The sequence below is a fragment of the Brassica napus genome, chromosome C6 (assembly GCF_020379485.1).
Source record: "Brassica napus cultivar Da-Ae chromosome C6, Da-Ae, whole genome shotgun sequence".
Classification (NCBI taxonomy): Eukaryota; Viridiplantae; Streptophyta; class Magnoliopsida; order Brassicales; family Brassicaceae; genus Brassica; species Brassica napus.
The window spans coordinates 7341193-7352302 of NC_063449.1; the positions used below are offsets into that span (position 1 = coordinate 7341193).

The window sequence follows — 11110 nt, forward strand, 5'->3', positions numbered from 1 at the left end:
CAGAATATGAATCTCATACACTATCATCAAAACAGAAATACTACTTATAATACTTATATTAATTTCAAAGATAATAAAATAAAATTATTAGATTACCTCTTCTACATTTTCATTGTATAACAATGTGCAGTTTTACGTTTAAACATATAAAAAAAATTAGTTTCAAATTATTATTTGTTTTATGTATTAAAATTATATTTTTGTAACCGAATTAGAACAAAACTAAAAAAATTGATTAAATTAATCAAACACAAACAAAACTGAACTAAACCAAACCAAACCGAACACAAACCAAACTAGCATCGGTTTCGGTTGAATTCATTAAAGTTTTGTTAGCCAAACAAATTAAATCGAACCGAACCCAAACCCAGTCCGAATTTAAACCGAAATGCCCACCCCTATAAAGTCTCAAACATAAATAGATTCAAAATTGTAAAAAAAAAAAAAACGAAGTAAATCCTACCAAGAGTGTTATAATTATCCGTTCCCTTTTTCCCGTATCTATTATGTTAAAAAGGAAACTATCTACTTTTTATTTACTTATGAAAGTTTATAACAGACAAAAAAACATATATAGAATTTATTGAGGGAATATATTAGGGTTGACAGACCATGGATCATCAACAGGAAACAACCGAACAAATCCACAAGAAAGCAAGAATAAAATCTCAAGAATCTGTTGTGAGATCTTCTTTTCCTCTTGATCTAATCTCGGAGATACTCTCAAAATTGCCTGCGAAATCTGTTGGCAGGTTTCGTTGTGTTTCAAAGCTCTGGTCATCAGTCACCACCGATCCATACTTCATCAACAAGTTCGAAACTCAATCCAGACAAAGGAAGCCATGTCTTCTTGTCAGCTTCAAAAGAGATGACAGGTTGTTTGTTTTCTCGATTCCACAAGACCGCCAGTCTTCAAACGAGTATCATCCAATTGCTTCTCAGCCTGTTCACAGTTATCATATGACATACCCTAAATCACGTCGTTTCTTCCCTAGGGTATCTGTCCATGGCTTGATCTCTTGCTTTCAAGAAGAAACAAAACCCATAATCTGGAACCCTACAACAAGAAAGTTATTAATCCTAACCAAACCCGAAAAGAGCTGGGAGTATGCAACATTCTTTTTAGGATATGATCCAGTTGATGCTAAACACAGTTTTGTGCATGCGTTTTGATGAAACCATAGACGAGTATCGGGTGTTCGCACTAGGATCAGCTCAAGAATCATGGAGAAGGATCAAAACTAACCATAAGCATTGTGTTAATTCTTACCCTACCCGTCATGTATGCACTAACGGCTTTATTTATTATAAAGCATAGACTGACAAGACAGAGAGATTTGGCTTTATAATGAGCTTTGATGTGAGATCTGAAGAGTTCCATGTGATAAAACTACCATGCAATAATAGTGGACCTGGTGGTATACTCGCATCATATGAGGGAAGGTTAGCTTGTGTTACTGGTAACGCTGCAGATGATGGCACTATACTGTGGACTTTGATGGATGCAGAGAAACATGAATGGTCGCGTCGCTACTTCCCCATACCTATACCTTACTATGATCGGAGTGTGGAAACAGTTTTCAATTTCATAGGCATCACGGATGCTGGTGAGTTCGTTTATGTACCAAATAGGTTTCGCAAATTGTATTATGTTTTATATTATGATCCAAAGAGAAACAAGTTCCACAGAGTTGAGTTTAAGGGAATCGCAGACGACGAGTCTAGACTCAAGCATGGACTTGTAAATAGTCGTCTGTATAATATCCCTGCTGTTATGAATCACATAGAGAGTCTTAGGTCTTTTTAAACAATTTGTCTTTATTTTTATTTTATTTCGTTAGAATGATAGTAACTTTATGCAATTTCATTATTTTATCTTCTTCATATTTTATTTTTAGTCTGGGTGATTATTTTGTTCATAATATTATGATTCCCTAGTTTGTTGTGACTTATCGTTTTTATTACCAAAACTCTTTTATGATCTTAATAAAAATGAACAAATGAACAAGACATTAATCAACTAGATTAGAACATTTAAGCAATCGCGGACGACGAGTAAAGGCTCAAAAATGGACTTGGAAAAAGACGTTTGGATTGTGACCTTACTATACTGAATCACATAGAGAGTCTCATGTCTTTGTAAACACTGTCATTTTTTTTTTTTCATCAAACAAACAGACTCGTACTGATTATGTGAACCAAACTGGTAGCTCTGCATCCATGTGAACGACGAAAGACGATTGTTTTGTGGCACTCCGTGCTAGACTATCCGACTTTTGATTCTCTGTCCTGGGTACATGAATGATCTCTGAGCTAAGTAAACATGTCTTCAGCATCTTTATATCTTCCAGATAACTTTCAAACGCCGGCCATTCTTTTGGTTCTGAAACCATCTTCACCAATTGAGAACAATCCGTAGCAAACGTGACTTGATATTGATGTAAATTCCTCATACACTCCATTGTCCATATTAACGCTTCCATCTCTGAATGGAGGGGTGAAAGACTTGCCCGAATATTCCTTGCACCCAACAAACCATGAAACAATCAAGAATACTATACTAACCCTAGCCGGAATACTGCTCTTTATCTTTCCACGAACCATCTATAAAGCACCAGCGACCTGCCCTCTTCGGACAGTGCTCAACCTCAACTTGTTGTGATACCTGCTGAATATTCTTCACCTGAGCCTCCACCCAAAGTTTTGATTCGGTCTCCGCAAGACTAAGTGTATCTCGTGAGTCCATATCCAAATTACTAAAAACTTTGTTATTCCTACCTTTCCAAATGTACCATAATATCCGCGTGAAATGATGATCTTCCATCTATGGGATAACCCTCCAGAAAAGATGATCCAAATTTGTGAAGAGAGAACTAGTAGGGAAAAAATCTGGGTTTGACGGTATCTTTGACAACGCCCAAACTTGACGCGCAGGAGGACATTCAAAAAATACATGATTTATTGATATTCCTCATCAGTTCCACATCGAGCACAAGAGATATCTCCTTGTATTCCTCTCGCTTGAAAATTCTTTTTCACAGCCATACACCCTGATACCATTTGCCATAGAAAATGCTTTATTTTCGGAGGGCATCTCACCTTCCAACAAAACGCTTTTAAGATATCCACCGTAGGACCATAGACCTCTGGTGGTTTTACCTTATCCGGATAGACCCGTTCTAGCTGTTATCCTGATTTAAATGAGTATTTTCCATTAATTGTGAAATGCCATCCATCCCTATCCACCATCTGGTTTCTCCTCAGGGGTATGCTTTCGATAATTTTAGCATCCTGAGTATCCACCAGAGCCCGAATTGTTTGCGTATTCCAACTTCGTGAAACTGGATCAATTAAAAAATCCACTGTGAGGTCCGGAAAAGTGTTATGATGATTTTTGTTTGCTGGTATCGGGTGAGTTGTTGGGAGCCAAGGGTCATTCCATACAGAAATAGATGACCCTGATCCCACCCTTTTTATTAGTCCTTTGCTAACCAGAGATCTAGCTGATACAATATTCCGCCAACCATAGGATGGGGAATATGAGCGGATTGGTTCCAGGGGTGAGGCATTCCTATAGTACCGTCCTTTAAAAACACGAGCAAATAAAGTATTTGGCTTTTCTAACAGCCGCCATAGTTGTTTTCCGAGCATAGCCGTATTAAAATCAGTTATGCCCTTAAAACCCAAGCCTCCTGCGTCTTTCGTTGTACATACTTTGTCCTAAGACTTCCAGTACATGCCCCTCGTATTCCCCCCTGGACTCCACCAAAATTGTGCTACCGCACTCGTAAACTTCTTCACTGTTGCCTTTGGTAACCGATAAACAGACATCACATGGTTAGGCAAAGCCGTAACTACAGATTTAATAATCACCTCTTTCCCTCCTTTAGAAAAAAAATATAAAAGTCCAGCCATTAACTTTATTATTTAAACGATCACTACAAGAAAACAGCGGTATTCTGACGGACATTCCGACGAAAAATGAAATCATCGGAATATCCCGAGGAATTTCTGAGGAAATTCCGAGGAAACACAAAATTGGGTTTCCTCGGAATTTCCTCGGAATATATCGACGGAATTCCGAGGAAATATCAATCCGTCGGAATATTTCGAGGAAATTCCGAGGAAAAATGGGTTCCTCGGAAAAAACCGATGAATTCCGAGGAAATATTATAGCCGTTGGAGAGTCGTTGGGGGATTTTACAAAATTCCGAGGAAATTCCGACGAACTAGCCTTTTTCGTCGGAATTCTGTCGGAATTTCCTCGGTATGTCGGCAGGATTTAAACTATAAATACAAGCACTCCTCTTCCTCTTCATTCACTCCATATCTTCATCCTCCCTCTTACTCTATTTACACACGAATTTGATTCATAAAAAATATGTCTTCTTCAAATTATTTTCGTTCTTGGATCGATCGACCTCATTTGGATCCGAACACGAGATTGCTTACGGAAGAATACCAACGAGGTATAACCGAATTCATGTGGTTAGTTCACCGACAACCGGAAGAAAAAACAGGTATCTTAAGATGTCCTTGCTTTAATTGTAAAAATAGAAAGGTTATTAAAGAGTGGAATGTTTGGACTCATCTATATTTGAGTGGGTTTACACGAAGTTACAAAATTTGGTATCATCATGGGGAAACTGATTATGAACATGGTAGTACTAGCGAACCTCAGCCAGCGGTTAGATTAGAAGAACCAATTAGAACGGATGTAGATTATGGTGTAGGTACTGAGCAGATGGTAAATGATCATTTTAGAGGGGAAGATTTACCCAATGCAGAAGCTAGGAGATTTTATGATATGTTGGATGCTGGAAAGCAACCATTGTACGAAGGTTGCAGAGATGGTCATTCAGCTTTATCATCTGCTACAAGATTGATGGGCATTAAAACAGATTATAATTTGGCTGAAGACTGTGTGGATGCGATTGCTGATTTTGTAAAAGGTATTCTACCCGAGGATAATGTAGCTCCTGGTTCATACTACGAGGTTCAGAAACTCGTAGCTGGTCTTGGTTTATCGTATCAGGTAATAGATGTATGCAGCGACAACTGCATGATTTATTGGAGGGCGGATGAACAGCGGGTTACATGCAAATTTTGTGGAAAGCCTCGTTATAAAGATACGAGTGGAAGAGTTCCAGTGCCATATAAAAGGATGTGGTATTTACCTTTGACGGAAAGGTTGCAGAGGTTGTATCTGTCTGAACGCACAGCGCAACCAATGAGATGGCATGCGGAGCACTCAACAGATGGTGAGATCAGACATCCTTCAGATGCAAAAGCGTGGAAGCATTTCCAATCAAAGTATCCCGACTTTGCGTATGAGAGAAAAAATGTCTACCTTGGATTATGTACTGATGGTTTCAGTCCGTTTGGCAAGAGTGGAAGACAGTATTCTCTATGGCCCGTCATTCTTACACCATACAACCTACCCCCAAACTTGTGCTTGCGACGAGAGTTTTTGTTTCTCTCGATTCTCGTTCCCGGACCAGAGCATCCTAAGAGATCACTTGATGTGTTTCTTCAGCCACTAATATATGAGTTGCAACAACTATGGGCTCAAGGTGCTGAAACATACGATGTTTCGTGTAAAGAAAACTTTCAAATGCGGGCAGTACTAATGTGGACAATAAGTGATTTTCCAGCATATGGTATGTTGTCTGGATGGACAACGCATGGAAGGCTATCATGTCCATATTGTCAAGATAACACTGATGCTTTCCAACTAAAACACGGAAGGAAAACGTGTTGGTTTGACTGTCACAGGAGATTCCTACCACCTGATCATCCATATCGTAGGAGTAGGAATTTGTTTACGAAGAACAAGAGGGTGTTTGACAGTCCACCTCCGGAAATTTGTGGGAAAGATTTGAAGATACAACTAAGAGATTTTGGTGCAGAAAGGACGCCAGACGTCGGTGGACATGAGCGTTTTCCGGTAGATGCTGTTGGAGAACTACATAACTGGCACAAAAAAAGTATTTTCTGGGATCTGCCATACTGGGAGGATCATCTGCTAAGGCATAATTTAGATGTCATGCATATTGAGAAGAACTTTTTTGACAATCTCATGAACACGATCCTTAATGTTCAAGGTAAAACAAAGGATAATTTGAAGTCAAGACTGGATTTAGTCGATATATGTGCTCGTTCAGAAGTTCATGTTGATGAGAATGGTAGGGCTTTTTTTCCCATATACCGACTTGATGCAGCAGGAAAAGATGCGTTCTTTGATTGGATTTCAAACGATGTGGAATTTCCAGACGGTTACGCATCAAATTTGCGTAACTGTATCGACAGAAAGGAAGGAAAGTTTACTGGTTTGAAAAGCCACGATTGCCATGTAATGATGCAGCGCCTCCTTCTGTTCGCCTTCAAGGAACTATTACCACAAAATGTTCATGAAGCAATTGCAGGGATAAGTGGTTTCTTCCGCGATTTATGCACGAGATCAGTGACTCTTGAAGGTATTGAAAATTTGAAGACTAACATAGCCGTGATTCAGTGCAACCTTGAGAAGATATTTCCTCCCTCATTTTTTGATGTTATGGAGCATCTTGTTATTCACCTGGCAAGAGAATTGGAACTTGGTGGTCCTGTGCAGTATAGATGGATGTATCTGTATGAGCGGTATATGTTCCATTTGAAGAAGATGGTGAAAAATTTAAGTAGGGTGGAAGGTTCTATAGTCGCACAGATGATCAATGAAGAAACTTCAAACTTTGCCGAGTACTACTTTCCAGCAGAAGTTCAGACCAAAAACAGAAGACCTGCTCGGCATGATGATAGAGGCGAACGGGCAACATATCATGTTACGGTTCCAGACATTTTCACAGACGTTGGACGACTTAGCGGAAAACCAAAGGACCGTCGACTTACTGAGCAGGAGCGCAGTCATTTGCAAACATATTTGCTCACCAACTGCGAAGACGTTCTACAATATGAGAGGTAAATAAATGAGCTTACAAATTTTTATTTTAACAAGTTGAAATTTAAATCTTAATTAATTACATTATTGTCATCATATACAGGATTTTCATGGCAGAAAAGCGGTTCGAGTATAGATACGCCACAGAGGACGAACTAGAAGAAATGAAGCAGAGAGAATTTACTGGATGGATGTTTACTTATGTGAGTGCTTTAAACAAATTAAAATATATTTTATCACATATTTATACTAATTCACATTTATTGATATAACATATATATATGTGCTATTAATAGGTGTCTGCTGGTTTGGCCAGAGGTGAAACATTTGACGATTGGATACGTGAGATGGTCGTTGGACCAAACTTTGTTGTGAAGTCATATCCGAGATTTTGTACTCGAGGATATGCATTCACAACTCAGAAGAGGAGACGTTCGAGTACGACTTATGATGCTGGCGTTTGTTCTGCATCAGGAGATGATGTATACTACGGACACATACATGAGATTTTGGAAATCAAGTATTTGGGCATGGTTGGATTGCGCTGTACTGTTTTCTATTGTGATTGGCACGACAACACTCCAGATCGAGGTGTGAGAACAGATGCATTTGGTGTTACATCAGTAAATTCGAGGCGAAAGCTGCAATATTATGATCCTTTCATTCTTGCTTCTCAGGCCGATCAGGTAATTAAATGTTAATTATTCAGAATGATTCATCATCATGTGTATTAATTTATAATTTTTCTAAATGTTACAGGTTTGTTATATCAAGTACCCCCGGGTAAGGAACAGAGATGATCCATGGGTTACTGTTACAAGACTCAACCCGAGAGGCCGAGTTCAGGGAAGTTCTGAGCTGGAAGACCCACTACAACCAAGCACATCCGGCAACTTAAGTGCAGCAGAAGATTTAGCTGGAGTTGGCCTTGTTGTCGATTTAACCGACTTTGGAGAGGAAGCCGTCGTTCACGTAGAGGATGAACCAGTGATTGGAGAGTTTCACCAAGATCCAGATTCAGATTCATCTGGTGATGATGACTCGGAAACAGACTACCATTGATTTTTTTTTTTTTTTTTTTAAGAAATACCGAGGAAATTCCGAGGAACACTTGATATAACCTCTTTCCTCGGATATTAGTTATTTGGTTTATCTAGCAAGGCAAAGCTGAATACGAATTAAAAACTACTCAAAAAACAACCAAATAAAACGAAGAAACCATGTAAAAGAAATACGAACTCATAATTAAGAAAAAAAAAACTAAATTCAAAATTAACAGAAAATAAGACCATAAAACGTTAGAATAGAAAAGAAAAGAAAATAGCGCGGTCGGAAATCAAATGGCAATACTGGCCGGTGATAGCTCCTACTCCTCGTCTCCTGCTCCAGATGTTCCTGCATCGTTGGGTCTCTTGGACCTCTTTCTTACCCTGTGTGTACCACTCGAACCCGAACCAGAGCTGGATAGAGAGTTGTCCCGATGAACTACATCATCCTTTTGGCAACAACACGGCCTGATACGTGAAATGGCAGCCCAGATCTTGTGTAGCATGTCGTTGTTTGTCTTTATGCTCTGATCTCTCCAATGTTGTTGCTGGCGCGAAGTGGCGTTCGGTGGAAGCTCTTGCAGCTTGTACTGGCTGGAGTCTGATGGGAGTAGCTGATGGGGTTGTGAATCATCTGGAATGGCTTGTGCAGCCTCATCTTCTCCTTCTTCATCAACCACGGCCTTGCCTTTGGTCTGATATTTTGGCGTGAAGAAGGATGGCTTGTCTACTAGTGCGGTAGCAGGGGGTAGGAACTCAACTGCAGCCTCTGAAAGTAGAGCAGTCAGGCCGATCTGAGGCAGGTGGCAGTAGAGTGTTTTCTTCGCTCGGTCCTGGAATACGTAGACGTAAGGACCATCCCGATCGATCCTCGAGTGGGGACCAGCTATGAACTCCTTACTTACAAGATTTTTGACATCCAGGTAGTTCCAAGCAATGTTGTTCGATCTGTCCAGTGCTACCTGCTGGTTCTCGCAGTCTACACCCACATGTCTAAGGATCCGAGTAATCACTGCACCAAATCCACATGCATTGCTCTTGGATTTGGTTACTTTCCCCTTGTATCCTGCTAAGTTTGCGGCCAGCACCGCTCCCATGTTGAAGGCAGTAGCTGGTGGGAATGTAGAGTTTCCAAATGCCGGTAGCAAATGCCTCACACCTTGGTACAGGAGGCACAACTCCCATTGCATGACTGATGCGGCTGTGGTTGTCCCGTATAGCAATGAGCCAATGAGGCGTGTGGCATATCTCAGTACTGGGCTCCGGATAAGTGACTCCTTTGCCAGAGAAAATCTATAAACCCCTGTGCCAATCGTTTCCCAGAAGTTCAACAGCTCTGAAGTCCAATAAAGACCAGATGTCCTCTCCCCTGCTAGTTGTGTAGCCGGAACGGCTACCTTTTTCATGTTGTTGTAGTTGGTGGTATCAGACTTATCCCATTTCTTTGGCTTTTGCTTCTCTCGCTGAGACGAACCCTCTTCTTGTGTGTTCTTCTTTGCTGATGTTTTTGTGCGCTTCATTCTCTACAAAATAGAATCATTGCTCTCAACATGGTTATAATCAATTAAAAACTCAAAGCAACATGAAAATGAAAGGCGAAATCGAGTTGTGATAAAAAAAAAACCAAATTGAAAAAAATTCTCAATCCCTAAATCATTTCAAATCCTGTTCCAAACTCGTTGATCACTGACAATTGTGTTCTATTCCATGTTTAAACATCTGTTTCATGAATATTTGATCAAGGAATCAACACGGAAATAAGAAATTCACAAAACCCAAAAAATTGCTCAAGAACACGATTTCAGAATGTGGAGATTCGCGGAGTATACCTGTCTTAGGGTGAAAACGAGTGTAGAAATCAGGTAGAGCTCGAAAAATCAAGGGGAATAGAGACCAAAATTGTTCAAATCGGATGATTATAGAGAGAGAAAGGGGGGGGGCGAATTATAGGGGAAATCGGAGGGGATGAGAGTTCTGAGGTTTAGATCCAAAAAATGTCGGGTTTTGCCTTATAATTCTGTTTCCCGCACACGCATCGATCGATGCGTTTTTGAACAAATACGGATCGATCGATCACATTCTTACGCTTTGGTCCATCTTAGTGATCGATCGATCCGTTTTTGGACATATATCCATCGATCGATCCGTTTATAAAAAAACTTACAAGATTTTCCGAGGACATTCCGAGGAACATTTGAGATTCTCGATCGATCGATGGGATAATCTCATCGATCGATCACATTCTTACGGTCCGGTCCATCTTAGTGATCGATCGATGCGTTTTTGGACATATATCCATCGATCGATCCGTTTATAAAAAAACTTACAAGATTTTCCGAGGACATTTCGAGGAACATTTGAGATTCTCGATCGATCGATGGGATAATCTCATCGATCGATCACATTCTTACGGTCCGGTGCATCTTAGTGATCGATCGATGCGTTTTTGGACATATATCCATCGATCGATCCGTTTATAAAAAAACTTACAAGATTTTCCGAGGACATTCCGAGGAACACTTGAGATTCTCGATCGATCGATGGGATAATCTCATCGATCGATCACATTCTTACGGTCCGGTCCATCTTAGTGATCGATCGATGCGTTTTTGGATATATATACATCGATCGATCCGTTTATAAAAAAAAAATTGACGTATTGAAACCCCAAACACTAGTTCCTCGGAATTTCCTCGGAATATTTCGAGGAAATTCCGAGGAAGAAGAGGGTTTCCTCGGAGTTCCCTCGGAATAATCCGAGGAAATTCCGAGGAAATAGGGTTTTTAAACCGAAAACAACGTTTTGCGGTTTGAATAACACCTATATAACCCTTATTAAGTGTCTTACGTTCATTATGAAGTCAAATATTTGTTCCTTACCGTATAATTAACACTTTTCCGATTGTATGAACGAAATCCCACAACATAAGAGAAACACTTATACCTTTTAATGAACGGTAAAGGGAATACTTTCAATTAGTTTTGAAATTTGTTATTTCATGGTTTATGCTCATCTATACATAGAATCCTCAATGGTATGCATTACAATTGTATAAGAAATGAAATACGGCAAAACAAAATTGATGTTTTGAAACCCCAAACACTAGTTCCTTGGTATTACCTCGGA

The 11110-nt window shown here is 39.7% G+C and overlaps 1 pseudogene; it reads left to right on the top strand.

Annotated features, from left to right (window-relative positions):
- Positions 1-525: 525 nt before the first annotated feature.
- Positions 526-1886, top strand: LOC125588707 (annotated as a pseudogene).
- Positions 1887-11110: the final 9224 nt, after the last annotated feature.